This window comes from Petaurus breviceps, unplaced genomic scaffold (genome assembly GCF_028583685.1).
Source record: "Petaurus breviceps papuanus isolate PSGF00001 unplaced genomic scaffold, PetGlider_PUasm1.0 120, whole genome shotgun sequence".
Lineage (NCBI taxonomy): Eukaryota > Metazoa > Chordata > Mammalia > Diprotodontia > Petauridae > Petaurus > Petaurus breviceps.
In genome coordinates this window covers 464,926-482,087 of record NW_027185627.1, presented here as the reverse complement: position 1 = coordinate 482,087, position 17,162 = coordinate 464,926, and the positions used below count along the sequence as shown (strand labels likewise).

Genomic DNA, 17,162 nt, shown 5'->3' with positions numbered 1-17,162 from the left:
ATTTCAAGGTTTCAACTATCACCTAGATGAGGATAATTTCCAAACATGTTATTTCTAGGCTGTCCACCAGTCTTATATTTTCAAATGTTTACAGGACATCTCCACTTGCATGTTCTACTGTTACAAATTAAACATGCCCCAAAATGAATTCCTCTTCCCTTTAAATCAGTTACTCTTCCATCTGCCCTATTTCCATAAGTAGTACTGTACTAGGTTTATTTGCTCTCGATGCAGTCTGGGAGAACATGGCAGCATCCTGTCTGCACTGGGCTAGGGAACTCTGGTGGGCTGACCAAGGTTTTCCCTGCCTGCTGCCACCAACACCCAACCCTGCACTCAGCTCTCAGGTCCCATGGAGAAGAGCTCCTGCTGTGAGAGCGTGGACTCCCAGCCCACAGCAGCACAGCTTGCCCAGGGTGGACTGCTGTCCAGATAACTGATGTTCAGAAAAATTTAGTGACTTGCACGTGATCATACAGCTTTCTTCATATGGCTTTGTCTAAGGCTTTTCAATGTAGCTACCATACTCCAGACCTTCTCCAATGCATCAATATCCTTCCTAAAACGTGGTGCCCAGAAATAAAAACAATCATGCAGACATTATTTGATCAGGGCAGAGCCCAATGGAACCTCTCTAATTATTATCATAGTCCTGGGCAATATGCCTATCTTAACTCAACGTAGCTTAAGGTAAAATTAGTTGACTGCCATGTCATTCTGCTGACATGTTTTATTTTTGTTTTTGTTTTATTTTGTTTAAAATTTTTACATAGGGAAAAACCAAACATACATTTAACCCCGTTTGGTTTCAAGTTCCTTAGCTTTTGCCTTTTCCAGTGTGGCAAGATGAGCCACTGATTTTGGACCCAGAACATTGCCACCCCAGTGACAACAGATCTCATCATATCTGTCATTATAATTGGTTTTGATGGCTCCCACAAGCTTACCCGGGGCTCTTTTATCTTCGGGGTTAACCTGTGTGAAGGTAATACTCGTGCAGGTCTTTCTGTGAACTAAGCGACGAAGTCGTGCTTTACCTTTGATAATACAGTAAGGAACCCCCATTTTTAAGCACAAGGCAGGTAGGAAGACCACTAGCTCAGTGGGGTCCATGTCATGTGCAATCACTACCAACTGTGCTTTCTTGTTTTCTACCAGGGTAGTAACAGTGTTAACACCTGCTCTGAGGACAGGTGGTCTCTTAGTGGGGACATCTTTGCCTGCAGCCTTTTGTTCAGCCCGAGCTAGCAGCCTTTGCTTCTTGTCTTGCTTTGTCTCCCGTCTATACTTGTGAGCCAGTTTAAGCAGTTGAGTAGCTGTCTGACGATCCAAAGGCTGGGTGAACTGGTTAACTGCCGGCAGAACCTTTAAACACTTACAAAAGATAGACCTTTGATGCTGTAGCCTGATGTACCAAGGCCATTTGACAAATCGAGTAAGGTCCCTTTTGGGCTGGATGTCCTGACCAATGCCAAAGTTCTTGGGATGCTTCTCAAATAAAGGATTAACCACTTTCTTGGACTCCTGCTTCTTTACTACAGCAGGGGCCAGAGCCATCTTCTTCCCCTTGGCCTTCTTCCCTTTTGGCATCTTGGCGGGCTGAACAAGAAAAGCTGCTGATATATTTTAAAATATGTCCACTAAAACACTCATCTTTTTCAGAACTACAATCTAACTATGCCTCACCCATCTTGTATTTAGGTTAAAAAAAAAAAACTTCCTAAGTATAAAACTTTCTTTACATTTATTCCCATTATATTTAATCTAATTTGATTTGACATTTTTTTTTATCCTGTTGAAGTATTTTTGGAACCTGATTCTGTTATTTGTGTCATCCACCCTTACTCAATGTGGTGGCCATCTACAAATTTATCATTTCAATTCAACAAGCATTTACTGAATACCTACTATGTGAAAGGTACTGGTTGGGCTCTTGTGTTGGGATACAAGGACAAAAGAAGACAGAAATGAAACCATTCTGTTCCTCAAACAGCTCATACTCTAGAAAGAAGGGGAATACATCATGGACAAGTAAAACAGGCAGAAGAAACAACTAAACTGGAAAGATCAGGGAAGACTTCATTAAACATGGCAACTCAACTGAGATGCCTTCTACTTTTGTGAAAAGTAGATACAAGAACAGTTTGAAAAGTTATGGTATTTTTTTTTATAAAATGATGACTGAAGAGTTTATTTTGTTACTCTGTGCCCTTTATATGATCAGGGAGCTAAGTGGTCCAGTGGATAGAATACCTGACCTGGAGTCAGGAAGACTGTCCCAGCACCATACCCAGGTACACCTGGTTCAGTGGGGTATGATTTACATTGTTTAGAGGACTTTTGGTTGGACAGAAAAGAAATAAGAAAAATTTCCACTGGGATATGCATAAGAATCCCTAAAAATCACTTTGGACAGATTTTACCCAAATCAGGATTAGCAGCTCAAGGAATACATGTATTGGCTGGAGTAATAGATTCTAATTATCAAGGAGAAATTGTTGCAACATTCCAGAATTTAGGTGAAGGGCCCATACAGATTCACAAAAATGATAAAATAGTTCAAGTGATTATCGTTCCTTGTAAAACAATACCACTTGTAAAGACTGACCCTCCTTCCAAAATAACTGTCAGAGGAACTGAAGGAAGGATTTGGTTCTACTGATAGAATAAAATCAGGAGCTAAAGTATGGGTAAAACGGAAGCCAGATGATGTTCCAAAGGCTGCAGAGATTATAGCACATGGGAGGGATAACACTGTAACTATTGTTTATTCTGGAGAAGATGATTACAAAATTGAATCCTTAACTCATTTATTCTACCATGAGTGAGGCTACAATAGTCTGGTTATTGTCTCTTTGCTTCTACTTGACTTTTTGTTTGTTCACCTTGTTTGCTAGATTTGTTTCCGCAGGCTTGGTACCCTCCACCTGTACATTCCTGATAGCTTAAGCTGGATGTCACCCCCTGTCTGCAACTGTGATGTGTCACCCTTGGACTGGGCATCAAGCATATTAAGAACTGACCTCTCAAATGGGACCCCTTAGGACAGGGACAGCTCTACATCCGATTTCAGCAGCAAGTAGCCATAGAAGAAGAGACCCTCACCCCTTACCACAAGATTTTGGGGCCCCATTTGTGCGGGGTGGGGGGAATGATGGGGAGCTTGTGCTCAAGCCCCACCCTAAAATATGGTTTTCTGTGTTTATTATGTGCTATTCTTGTTATATTGTTGTGAAATTTTATTGACACCAGTTATTCCTAATGTATTTTTGCCAAGTAAGGGACATGAAAGATCCTGGGGCCGAATGTAAGGGTTATGGGATTTAAAGATCTTCTATGCCCCATTGGACTTGCTGACGTAGCAGGAAGGGGTGGAGCAAGAGGAAGCAGAAGCCAAGCTAGAGTTCCTGCAGTGGCTGGCAGTGGCAGCCACGGAGGCAGCAGCAGCAGAGGCAGCTGCAGCGGAAGCACGAACCCCTTTTTGAGTCAGCCAGAATTTCTGCTGAGGACTGCCAGGGGCCGGAGCTGCTGGGAGCATGCTTCCTGGACGCTGGGTGGTTGCTGTGAGTGGGGAGAGGAGGACCTTTGCCTGAGGTAGCCTGTTCTGTTTTAAAGGCTTGATAATGTGGGTGCTTTCTACTTTCTCTGCCTGTGCCAATTTCATAACTACTCTGATGGCTTTGACTTTCTGGTTTTGGGACTCAGTCTTTTGGTATTTTAATAAATGTTCCAGCTTTATCGCCCATATAGAAAGCCTGATATATTTTGTGATGGATAACCACATCAGCATATTTACAATTTCCATAGGCATTGTGAATATTGCATTGCTGATACAAAGACTCATCTTTGTGAGTTTAAATCTGGCCTTAGACACTTACTATCTGTGTATTCCTGTTTGAGTTTATTTCCAGGAGAAAAATTATCATTGATATAGATGAATTTGTGTCAGAAACTGAAAACCATGCAATTGCATATTTCTATTTTCAATCCAGTGGTTAAAAAAAATAAAGTCAACTTTATTGTTCACATATTCAATTCCATTGTCTGAAAGCACTTCCTCAGATGACCTGTTTTACTTTATGCTAAAATGATCATTATACATTTGCGCTAGGTGTTTTATCTGTTGGTAGCCTCTGGTTCTTTTGGAAACTGTCTGTTTAAACAACAACATGATATGGTCTGTGCTGCTGCCTATTTTTTAAGATCACACCACTGTGATGTTGAATTTTGTTTTGTACATACAGACCATGTCCACATTGGAAATTTGTAAAATATCTCCTTTGTCAAATGATTACTCCCCCAAAATGTCCCTCACTGCTTTTAATGTTGCCTCCTAAACCCTTGGTCTAGGAGTCATTGTTTGGAAAATAACCTTATTTTTATGTACTATAGCTACACTGTTCAGTTGGTTGTAGCTGTTTCCCAGCTATCCATAGTGAAGTCATAGTGCTTATCTGTGAACCCCTAAAAAAAGTTTCTTTTGCCTTTAAAAAAATTTCTATACTAGAATTTTTAGTGTCATCCAGAGTAATTTCTTCCCTCTCAATCTCCATTCTTTCATATGTTCAGCATTCAATAGATGTTTATTAAGCATCTTTTATGTATAATGCAAAGGAGAGATATAAAGATAAATAAGACAAAGGCTTTACCTATAAAGACCTTATACTCTATTGGAGGGAAGGAAGACATGGAAACCAATAAATATGATAAAAATTAAAAGATAAGTACATACAAGAGATACATAAAGTGATCCTATGAGGAAGAAATCATTCATTTATGCACTCTAGTCTATCTGCCACCCAGTTCAATTCACTCCAATTAAATTCAATAAACATTATTAAGCACCAAGTGTGGTCAAGACACTGTGCCAAGTGCCAGGGATACAGCACAGCTCCTGATATGACATTATGATCTAATAGGGGCATCTTGTTTTTCTTTGGAACATCACAGAATTACTGAATGGTAGAGCAAGAAGGAACTTCAGAAATCACCGTGAGAAACTTTGCACATGATGACACCCAAGTACAAGGCCGCAGAGCTGGTGCATCTCTCACATCCATCCCTTCCCCCCATTCAGTCTGAACCAGTGCCACAGCATCTACCCTATTCCTTGCCTCCAAGTCTCTCTATACTACTTGACAACTCTTCCTAAGAACACGATCTTCTCAATGTTATTTCCATATTTAAAACTGCCCACAGCTTTATTAACTACTGGTAGCAATGTAGCAAAAAGGAGGGAGGGCTGGGTGTGGAGTCAGAAGACTGGGGTTTGAATTTTGACTCTTGTGCTCTCTTCTATATCACACACGGAAAGACCCTTCATCTCTTTGGGCCTCAGTTTTCTCATCTCTAAAATGGTTGAACTAGGTGACCTCGAAGGTTTCTTCCAGCTCTGAAGTCATGATTCTTTTCCCTGGCTTCCAATGCCCTTTATAATACTGCCCACCCTATACTTCCAGACTTTATCTCATTTCTCCCTAATATTCATCTGCCTCTCCACATAGCCCATCTCTCTTTTCACTGTCTACCCTACCCTACCAAGTTCCTTCATATCTGTGACTTATAACTTTAGGATTTAAAACTAGGAAGGAACTTAGAAATGATCTAGTTCAAACCTCTCATTTTGCAGATGTGGAAACAGAGGCCTACAAGTATCTCAGACCTCAGGGTCCACGAATCCAGGGTAAAAATAAGACCTATTTCACATATCCTGAAAATAAACTTCCTAAAGGTGCTTAAGAGGGGCATTTATTAACTACAACTCAGCTCTGGAGAGAAATACATGCACCAAATGTGCCTTTTCCCCTGACATCTTGGTAAGGGGCTCCCAAATAGATACAGATTGAGAGCTCAATCCATTCCCCAGAGAATATCATCTTATTTGTCTTATACCACTGGGTCTCATAACTATAAGAGATTCTAGACTTTTAAGAATCAAAGCCATTAAAGGACTTCATTGACTCTTTGCTTATCTTAGAATAGAGGTGTCAAATTATCTGCATTATAACCAGCTACACTCCCTAATGGAATGGAACCAGATTAAAATGGAATTGGGAAATATCTAATAAAATTAATAAAAATACATTAGAAAAGAGATAATGTTAATATGAAGTTTTCTAAGTCAATATGAGGTCAGCCCAGATCCTTATATAAGGTTTAGTGGCCCCATTTCTATTTGAGTTTGACACCACTGTCCTAGAGGAAGAATATCCTCCATTACCTATCCATTCTCCATACAATAAATGGCAAATTCCCATCTCCTGCTCTCGTTATCCCTATCACTCAGAGTTAGTGTTATGTAAGAAAAAAAATCCTCTTCCCACTATCTCCCTCCCCATATCTCATTCCCGTCCATCCCAGTTTTTTCAAAGCCCATACTGCCTTCTTCTTTCCCATTCCATAGGACTGTTCAGGTCTCTTAATTGAACACATTCTTTCCATTTTCTTGCACAACAGGCATATGCCTCTCCCCAGAAGCCAGTGCATCGTTAGCAGCCCTTCCTAGTACTGGATGCTACTTCTTTAATGCCTCCTGAAAACTTAGCCAGGAGAACAAGTACATATATTCCTTGTTCCTTAATTTTGTTCCCAGAGCGGCCTTTTGCCACCTTCACTCAGCAGTTGCTCTTTCTTTAAGGTTCAACTCCATCTACATTACCCACCTTAAATTCTCATCCCAACCAACTACCAACTTTGAAATCACTATCTCTTTTCTCAAGTAGTTCAATACTGGACCCTTGATCTTCCTCTTTTGACCTCATATGAGACCTTCCGTATACATACTGTTTCCTTGAACACTAGCCTCCCAAATCTTAGTAGGTTAATACCTCCTTGTACTCCCATGACTTCCACCTTCATTCTACCTGAGCTACACTCAAAGATGGTCATGCCCTTGATCTAGCTAGTTAGTATACATAACTGTTCAAACACTATAACCTAAAAATTTGAAATTTTTCTCTCCAACCACAACCTCTTATCCTTCAATTTTGCCCTCTGTCCTTCTAAACCACACCTTGACCTCCAGTCCCTCTATCCACCTCTGCACCACAGCCTATCACTCTTGCTTTGGCCTCACTTCCATTCCATCATAATCTTGATCCTGTAACTTTCTAATTCAATCCTCATCTGTGCTCTAGCTTGTCATATCAATTATTTCTTCTCTTTCTCTCATCACAAATTTCTCATTACATACTGAATCCTTCTCCAACACATATTAATATGCCCAGGCCTCCCCCAGCCCTGAAAAACCTTCACTCAAGTCTTGGTGCCCTGTTAAGCCTTAGACTTTGATCATTCCCACCATTCACTGCATTTGCTCATATACACATGCTGCTGAACAAAGGCAAGAAAATCAGGAAACCATTTCTGACTACATTCACCACAAGCATGTGACACAACCTTAACTGGATCCTCACTGCTGCTAGACAGTCCTTTTATAACATGTAATAGTAATGGAATTTAAAGATCCCCCTGTATTGGCTTGGTTTTTGGTTTGATTGTGTTAAAACCCAGAGCTTGTTAATCCCACTTGTGGGATGGACTTGTTGATGTGAAAAGGGAGGGCTGAACTGGGAGGAGCTGATGACATAAATTTAGAGAGACACAAGAAAAGAGAGAGGCAGAAGAACTTTTTGGAAGCAGCATCTTGGAGGTGGAGAGAGACTGAGAGGATTGCTGAGGGCCACTTTGAATTGCCCAGGACTTTTGAGAGCTGCCACCCAGAGCTGCCAAGGACTGAGGAGACATGGCTGTTATGCTGGTACTTTGTCTGTTTTGATGTTGTTTTACCAGATTCGTCCATGGTGAAAGACAGTCCTGTTGTTGCAGAAGTTTTGGAACCTTGCTGTTGGTTCAAAGCTCCTGAGACTGTTCTGCAGACAGAGAGTGAATACTGTCCACTGGTGAAGGACAGTGCTGTTGTTGCAGAATTCTTGGAACCTTGCTGTTGGTTCAGAAGCCCTGAAGAAGGATTTTCTTGTTGTATGTTTACAGAAATCCTGGAAGAGGGTTTTGCTAATCTTTTCAGGGGTTCTAGGGCTGTTCTGCAGACAGAGAATGAATTAATGAAGAGACTGGCAATGTATCTTGTGGCCTTGCTAAGCTTTGTCTCCCCAGGAACAAAGATTGCTGAGAACTTGCCTCATGTCAAGATGAAGAAAAGACCTCCATTTGGGTATTAAATGATGGGCTTAAGCTTGTTGTAACTCTGGGGTAGATTCAATTGTGATCCAAGGGTGGGGAACTTTTGACCTTTTTGTCCTCTGTGATTGAACAAATGAATGTACTTTACTTATGATTGGAAACTAATCTCCATTTGAGAAGAGGGGCTTTGTGGTGGACTAAATGAATGTAAGTAATGTCCAGGGGTGGAGTAGTACTTGATTAAATCACACTTCAAGTGTAGTACTTGGAGATTATTGAATCACACTTAGTAAATGCTGTATTTTGAATGATGTTAAATTTTGATTCTATCTGTTCTTAATTTGTCAATGAATAAAATGGAGAGCACTTTTGCTGCTATTTTGAACCTTGGGAAGTTGCCTTTGCTTGGCATTGCATTACATAACACCATAGCAACTCACTATCCCACTCTCTACAGAAGCTCTTCTAAACATTTTCATCTTTCCTCAAAACTTCTAGGGCTTCCCCTTCCCCAACCCCCTCAGCTGAGAAACTTGCCTCATATTTTACTGAAAAAATTGAGGCCATTCACCAAGAATTCCCTCTGTTTTGTGTCATATTACTCAGATGCTTTCTGCCACTATCTCCACCTTCACTTCTGTCTCACAACATGAGTGTACCCTTCTTCTTGCCAAGGCAAACCCCTCTCTTGCCCAACCTATTCTATCCCATCTGTTCCAACAGACTGCCCCCCTCTTTCATCCCCACTCTCTCACTTATCTTCAATCTTTCCCTACCTACTTGGCTCCTCATTCCACCAAAACTGCTTTTTCCAAAGTTACTATTGATTTCCTAATTGCCAAATACAATGTTCTTTTCTCAGTCTTCATTCTCCTCGATCTCTCTGCAGCCTCTGTAGTGAAATCAGAAGTGTTAATTACCCTCCTCTCCTCGATACTTTGTTCTCTCTAGGTTTTTCAGACATCATTTCCTCCTGATTCTCCTCCTACCTATCAAATCTCTCCTTCTTGGTGTCCTTTGCTAACTGCTCATCTGGATCATTGTTCTCTCCAAGGTCACTGCCAATTTCTTAACTGCTAAATCCAATAGATGTTTTCTTAGTCCTCATTCTACTTGATCTCTGCAGTTTTTGATAACTCCTCTTCCTAGAACCCTCATCCTTGACTTCTTTACCACTGCCATTTCTTTGTTCTTCTGACTGCTCTTTTCCCAACAAACTCAACTTTTTGGGAAAACTTAGTTTCAAACTCTGGCTCTAACCTGTGTGACCACTGGTAAGTTGCTCAGCCTCTTTCGATCTTAACTTTTTCATTTGTAAAATGAGGGGCTCGGATTGGGAGAACTGTTCCCCTTTCCCTCAAAATCTATGTTTGTATGGCCAGGATTAAGACCCAACTGTTTGAAGAATCCTGGTTCAATTATATCCAAAGAATGTGAGAAACTGCTGGAAACTTCCATTAAAGTTCTCCAAATCTGGTAAAGTACTATAAACACTGAGTGCAATGAAAGATCTCTCTCACTGTGTACAGCATCTAAAATAGCCCACCCTGCCCTCTCCAAGGTCAAAACTGTCACACAAAAAAGTTAAAGCATTTTATATTGGGCAGAAGAGAGTTAGAACAATAGTAGAGAAATGAAAATAAAACAAACAAGGATGATCCTTCTAATAGCACAGTCCTAGAAAACCATTATGTTTTTTGAAAGAAAGGAACATTCAATGCCAAAACTACTACTGAAACTTTACTACTCAACACTATGAAATTTTAGACTACAAACTCCAGCAAGTTTCAGTCATTGTTCCCACTTCTGAGCACACACTGACTGGGAGCATGTTCATCCATAATTTTGGCTAAAGATACTTTTGCCAGTGTTCATACGCAGGCACGAGGTTTTTGTTCAAAATATCTTCAAAATTAAATCACTTACCTGATGATCTTTAATCAGGATGTTCCTTTCACCACTCTCTTTTTTTAAAAATCCCACAGACTATCCCCAAGTATGACAAAGTACCATAAAGAAAGCTACAGTGAAAAATTTCTACAAAACACTTGATTCTAGGAATTCAAATTTCCTAACTTTGGGATTTCTTTCTGCTTTTTCTAGCAAATATAATCATCGACGAGGTCAGCTGGAAACCCTGTTGGATGGTCCAGTATATGGAAAGTTTCTCCGATGTCCAAAATTAGAGGAAGCTTCTCATTGGATCTCATGAAGTACAGTTCTTTAATGACTTCTCGTAGAAAACACCTGCCTTATTTCCTGGCTTTGTGGGTAGAACATAGCACAGTGTAGCACTAAGCAAACAAAACTGTTAATCATAAGACTTCAGGTGTTATGCAGATATGAGTTGGGTATTTACCTGAAAAAAATTTTATAAAGTATTTCACCTAAAAGAAGCAACACCTACAAATTAAACATGAAATCAACCAGTTGAGATTCTAAGGTGTTGCCTCAAAAAGCTTTATTAAGACAAGAACATTCTAAAAAGAGTTTCTTCAGTACAAACGAAAAACTATAAGCAAATACTGTGATACCGAAAATAAAATAAATTGATGTCTTAAGTAACGAATTCTTAAATTTGACATCGGGTCAGTTGAGATGCTCTTTACCCAAAAATGGCCCTCCACACATTATAGCTTTATTACTACTTTATCCATCTAATTACAACTCTACATACTGGAACATTCAAAGACTGAATATTCATCCACATAGGGAATTCTAGAGAGAAAGCCCAGCAAAGCAGACAATAAGCTGCCTCAAGTTATGAAAAAGTGTAGTCAAGTCCAGACTATGCCACAGGCTAGCAGTGTGGCCTTGTTATATACCCTCTCAGGGCCCTTAGGCAACTCTAAGAAAACACATAAATCCTACAGGGTTGCCTAAAGCACAAAGAGAGTAAATGACTCATCCATGACCTTTCTGCTTTTGGCCACTTCTGGAAGGATTTGAGTCTAAGTTTTTCTGATTTCAAGTCCAACACTTCTCTCTCTCTCTCTGTGTCTGTCTCTGTCACTCTTCTCCTCTTACCGTCTCACCCCCATACCACCAAGAGAGAAGCAATGGTAACATTAGAGAGAGGGAAAAGAAAGAGAATACACACACACACACACACACACACACACACACACGCATGTATTACCCAAAGAGGTAGGGGAAAGGGAATTTAAATTTTGTGTTAATTTAGATTTGAAGTTAGCCATCTCTGATAGCTAACTGTGGCCAAGTCATTTAAACTCTCTAATTTCCTCACCTATAAAATGAGATAATAATACCTGAATTACCTACCTCTCAAATTTATTAATGAAAAAGTACTTTATAAACCTTAAAGCTATATATAAATGTGTTATTATTCTATCCAGAATTCCTAGGGAGAAATGATCAGGGTAATCAGGGGACAAGGTAGAGACCAGTCTCCATATTTATCAATTTGTAATTACAGTCAGGCTAGAGGGCTATACAGTGATTCCCCCCCCCCCCCCAAAATTTAATAGTCCAGAATGACCCAATTGTATTCAATCACAATTCCATCTGCTTGCAAATTACTTTATTTTTTCAGAGTATTCTCATGTGTATGCATACACACACGCGTATATATGCATGTATTTATGTGTGTACATATGTGTGTGTTTATAATTCCACTGGATTCTCACAACTGGATAAACTCCTTTAAAAGGTCTTCTACAATGGATGTCTCAACTTTCTCTCTTCTTACTCCCTTCTTAACCCCTTACCATACAGCTTCTTATCTCATCATTCCACAGAAACTGCTCTCTCCAAAATTATTAATGATCTCTTAATTGCCAAATCTAATGGCCTTTTCTCAGTCCTCATTCCCAACCTCTATAGAGTCTTTGACAGTGTTGATCACCCTCTCTTCCTAGTTACTTTCCTCATTACCCTCTTGTCCTTCATATTCTCTTCTCTTTTGGTTTTCAGGGTACTACTCTTTCCTGGTTCTCCTACCTATCTGACCACTCCTCAAGTCTCCTGGATCCAGGTGTCCCACATGGTTCTGTCCAGGGCCCTCTTTTCTTCTTCCTCTAAGGGTCATTTTACAGATAACACTGAGACTTGAACAGTTTAAATTACTTACTTAAGATTCCATAGTAACAGGCATATAGGTTATAGGGTTAGACCTAGAAACCAAAACTCCTAACTGCTAGTCCAATGTTCTTTGCACTACAGCACACTGCCTAACTCTCCTTTACAGCCAAAAGAACTGAGTCCATTTTTTCCTAAAACACAGCCACTCCACTTCATCTTTCAGGTTTCAGTCACCAAAGGAAGTTTGAACTTCACCGTAGTAACTCTAACTAAAGCCCTGTCATTTTCAGGCACATAGTGGGCATTTAAATTTAACTTTCTTATACTGTATTCCAAAGTCATAGATATGACTTAATAGCAGTCAGAGAAGTTCCAGCATGAAAGTCTGGATAGTCAAGGGGAAATTCACAAAAACAATTATTTTCTTCCTGCAGCACTCTTGTGACTCAACAATTTAAAGTTCATATTACCTACTGATTTAAAGTTACTATTTTACTACCATATCTTATCTTTTGCTTATCTACACTAACTAGAAAATTAAGTGCTGCATTAATAACCATGTGGGAAAACAGCCTGTAGGAAATAGGATTCCTATCTTTAATTAAGAGTAGAGAAGAATATAAAGAAATAGGAATCTGTCATCTGAGTTCCTCAGGAATATTCAAACAGATAACTTCTACATAAAGAGTTCATATTGTCCAGAGTTGCCCATACTTTGTGATGTTTATTGCCTAAATATCAGGAAACTTAACAATAATCCGTAAGCATAACGTGCTTTTCCAACTTTGGTATTCAGTTGGCAACAAGGACTCTTTCATTTATGGACCATTTCCCTCAGTCTCAGAAGACCATCTTACCTCTACTTTCCTGACATTGGGGCCACTCAGCGTGAGCTTCCTCAGCTTTTTGAAATCTTTGTCCTCACCTACTCTGTTCCAGTATCAAAGGATGAGTTGGCCCTCCTCCTTGCCAAAGCCAACCTTGTGTTCTTAATTCCATCATGACCCATCTCTTCCAGGGCTGTGAATACTCTATAAATATAAATATGTTCAGGTGTTCCCTATTCTGAAAATAAAACAGCAAAAACAAAACAAAAAAACCTTCCCCTTGTCAACAGGCAGTCACAACTTCAAAAACTTACATGAAAACTAGGTTTACTACAAGAGAAATGAACATATATGTGGAACATGCATAAGTTCACAATCCATTGGATTTTTTGTAACATGAGGACAAAGGAAGGAGATACCAGAAATCTCCACCTAAAGGGGCGTGGCATGGGAGGGAGAAAGGTGCAGTAAAGGCAGGAAAGGGAAAAAGCCCCTTCTGAAGGGGAGGAGCAAGACGATGGCAAAAGCTCCATTCTTTTCCCTTGGGAGCTGCTAGATTATAAAGATAGGGTTTGCTTATCTACACAGGTCCCAGCTGCACAAGCAGTTTCTCAAACTAGCACAGACTGACTGGCTCTTGTCTTGACTCCCAAGGACAAACAGGGAGTCTATTTTGGGATGGAAACAACAAATTATGTCAGCTGAGGCCGGGGTAGATGGACTTCATCCTACATTCAGTACCTCATGCTCTGGATCCAGTGTTTCTGGAAAACATGGAAACTCAAAAAGACAAGTTCAGAGGACCCCTTAACAGTTCTTAACACCCTTAATCTTGATACCCCCTTGAACTTACCCTATTTCTTTCCTTTTACCAGCAAAATTTAAAAAGAGTAGTCTCTACTCATTGCTTCTGTTTCCTCTTCCTAAATTCATTTTTTATCTCATGTAGCTAGGTAGTTAGATGATCCAAATCCTTCCTCAGACACTAACCAGTGGAGTAACCCTCTCAGTCTCAGTTTCTTCAACAGTAAAGTGAGGCTAAAAACAGGGCCTACTTCAAAGGGTTATTGTGATGATCAAATGAGTTAACATACATAAAATGCTTTGCAAACTTTAAAGCACACTACAAAAATGCTAATTATCATCATCATGGCTTCTTTTCCCATATTTGAAGATCGCTAGTGAGGAGAGAGAAATCCATGACTTTCCAAGGGAACCTGTTCCTCTTCTGTAGAGTTTTAATTGTTAGGTTTTTCTATAAACTCAAAACCCTTCACCATTCACCACTCTGATAGCCCTTAGCCCTCCTTTCCTGAGACCAATTTCTCCAAGATCACAACTGTCCTATTGCTAAATCCAAAGGTCTTTCTTCTAGTCTTCATCATCCTTGATTTCTATGTTGCATTTAATACTGTTGAGCAACTCCCCCCCCTTCTCTGGTTTCTGAACTCTCATGGAGCTCTTTCCACCTTTCGGATCACTCTTTCTCCATCTCTATTGCTGGATCCTCAGCTTCCTCTCACCCCTTAAAAGATTAATGCTCCTCAGAACTCTATCCTAGTCTACCCTTTTCCCTTCTATTTATATAGTCTCTCCCTTGAAGGCAGCTTATACTTCCATGGATTCAATTACCACCTTTAAATTATTTTCAGATTGATATCTTTAGCTCTTAATTCTCCCTAAAGTACCAATCATCTATTTTCTAGACTCAGAGAATGAAAGAGTAATAAGGAATCTTAAAGATCTTCTAGCCCCAACCCCTTTTTTATAGATGACTAAACTTTAGGTCCTTAGGTTCTAAGAGGTTAAATCACTTGCACAGTCACACTAATAGAACCTCCAAGTTCAATGCTGTTTCTACTATGCAGTTTCCAAATTTTCAACTGCCTGCTGTTGAAATCTCCACCTGGATGTATCAACAGTATCTCAAATTTAGTATCTCCAAACAGAACTTATCATATTTTCACTAAAATCTGCTTCCCCCCACACCCCGCCAAACACTTTATAACTGTTGGTGTTCCCACTATCCTACTTGTCACCAGCCTTAAAATCTGACTCCTCTTTGTCCCTTCCCTCTCTCATGAATTTTTTGTTCCCCAGTGCATATAAAAGTTATGTTTCCACTATACTGTAGTCTATAAAGTATGCAATAGCATTATGTCTAAAACCCTTAATTAAAAATACTATATTGCTAAAAAAAGAATGCTAACCATTATCTGAACCTTCAGCAAGTCATACATACATATATATATATATATATATATATATATATATTACTGGTGGAGGGTCTTGCCTCCATGTTGATAGTTGCTGACTGATCAGGGTGGTGGTTGCTGAAGGTTGGGGTGGTTGTGGGAATGTCTTAAAATAAGACAGCAATGAAGTTTGCTGTGTCAATTGACTTTTCCTTTCACTTGAATACTTAGAGGCTGCTGTAGGGTCATTTACTGGCCTAATTTCAATATTGTGTCTCCAGAGGAGAGGGAGAGAGATGGGGGGAACAGCTGGTTTGTGAAACATTTATCGATCACAGATCAGTAATAATAAATATGTAATAATAAAAAAGTTTGAAATATTAGGAGAATTACCAAAATGTGACACAGAGACATGATGTCAGCACATGCTATGGGAAAAATGGTACTGACGCTTACTCAATGTAGGGTTCTACAAACTTCAATTTGTAAAAAAATTCAGTATCTCCAAAGCACAGTAAAGCAAAACACAATAAAACAAGGTATGCCTATATCCTGTTTCAGGTCTTTGTCCTATCTTATCTCAACTAATGTGGTTGTTAACTCAGACTTCCTTCATCCTGACTCCTCTCTCATCTCTAAGCACCCTGCACATGTGATCTTTTTTCCTGTTCTTTTTCTGAACTCAACAGCAAATAAAATGAACATCTGCATATAAACCACAGAACAGCAGAAGCCAGTATATGAAACTTTAAACCTTTATCATGTAGAGCTTGTTTTTCTTTTCAAATATATGTAACTTTCGAAACTGCCCTGCTTGTCTTTGATTCTTTGGCTTATCTTCTGTACTCTTGTCATTTAAGAGACAGGGAAACCTACCCCTGCCCCCTCACACTCCTTTATCTCCCTGCTATGTTTACCTTCCTCCTCTCTGAAAATCAAACCAACCAATCATCAAAACTACTTGGTAGCAATCATTAAAACTACTTGGTGCTGGCTAAGAAATAGAGTTGTGGATCAGTAGAATAAGTTAGGTACACAAGACACAGTAGTCAATGATTATAGTAATCTACTATTTGATAAACCCAAAGACTCCAGCTTCTGGGATAAGAACTATTTGACACTGGAAAATAGTATGGCAGAAACTAGGCACAGAACATCTTACACTGTATACTAAAATAAAGTCAAAATGGGAACACAATTTAGATATAAAGACTGATACTATAAGCAAATGGGGAGGTGTGATAGTAATGGAATATAAAGATCCCCCTGTACTGGCTTGGTTTTCAAACTGATTGTGTTAAAACTCAGAGCTTGTTAATCCCACCTGTGGGATGGACTTGTTGATGTGAAAAGAAAGTCCTGAACTGGGAGGAGCTGGTGACATAGATTTGGAGAGACAAGAGAGAGGCAGAAGAACTTTTTGGAAGCAGCACTTGTGGAGGTAGAGAGAGACTGAGAGGATTGCTGATGGCCACTTTGAATTTCCCTGGACTTTTGAGACCTGCCCCCGGAGCTGCCAAGGACTGAGGAGACATGGCTGTTTTGCTGGTACTTTGTCTGTCTGTTTTGATGTTGTTTTGCCAGATTTGTCCACTGGTGAAAGACAGTTCTGTTGTTGAAGAAGTTCTGGAACCTGGCTGTTGGCTAAGAGCTCCTGAGACTGTTCTGCAGACAGAGAGTGAATACTGTCCACTGGTGAAGGACAGTGCTGTTGTTGCAGGGGTCTGGGAACCTTTCTGTTGGTTCAGAAGCCCTGAAGAAGGATTTTCTTGTTGTATGTTTACAGAAATCCTGGGACAGGCTTTTGCTAATGTTTTCAGGGGTTCTAGGACTGTTCTGCAGACAGAGGATGAATTAATGAAGAGACTGGCAATGTATCTTGTGGCCTTGCTAAGCCTCGTCTCCCCAGGAACTAAGATTGCTGAGAACTTGCCTCCTGTCAAGATGAAGAAAA

General features: G+C 39.8%; 1 protein-coding gene and 1 pseudogene across 1 annotated transcript in view; both read right to left on the bottom strand.

Moving 5' to 3' along the window:
* RUSC2 (RUN and SH3 domain containing 2) overlaps positions 1-17,162 on the bottom strand; it is a 445,432-nt gene that overhangs the window by 261,166 nt on the left and 167,104 nt on the right. The gene's annotated exons all lie outside the window — the stretch shown is intronic.
* Positions 793-1,596, bottom strand: LOC138162601 (large ribosomal subunit protein eL8 pseudogene; annotated as a pseudogene).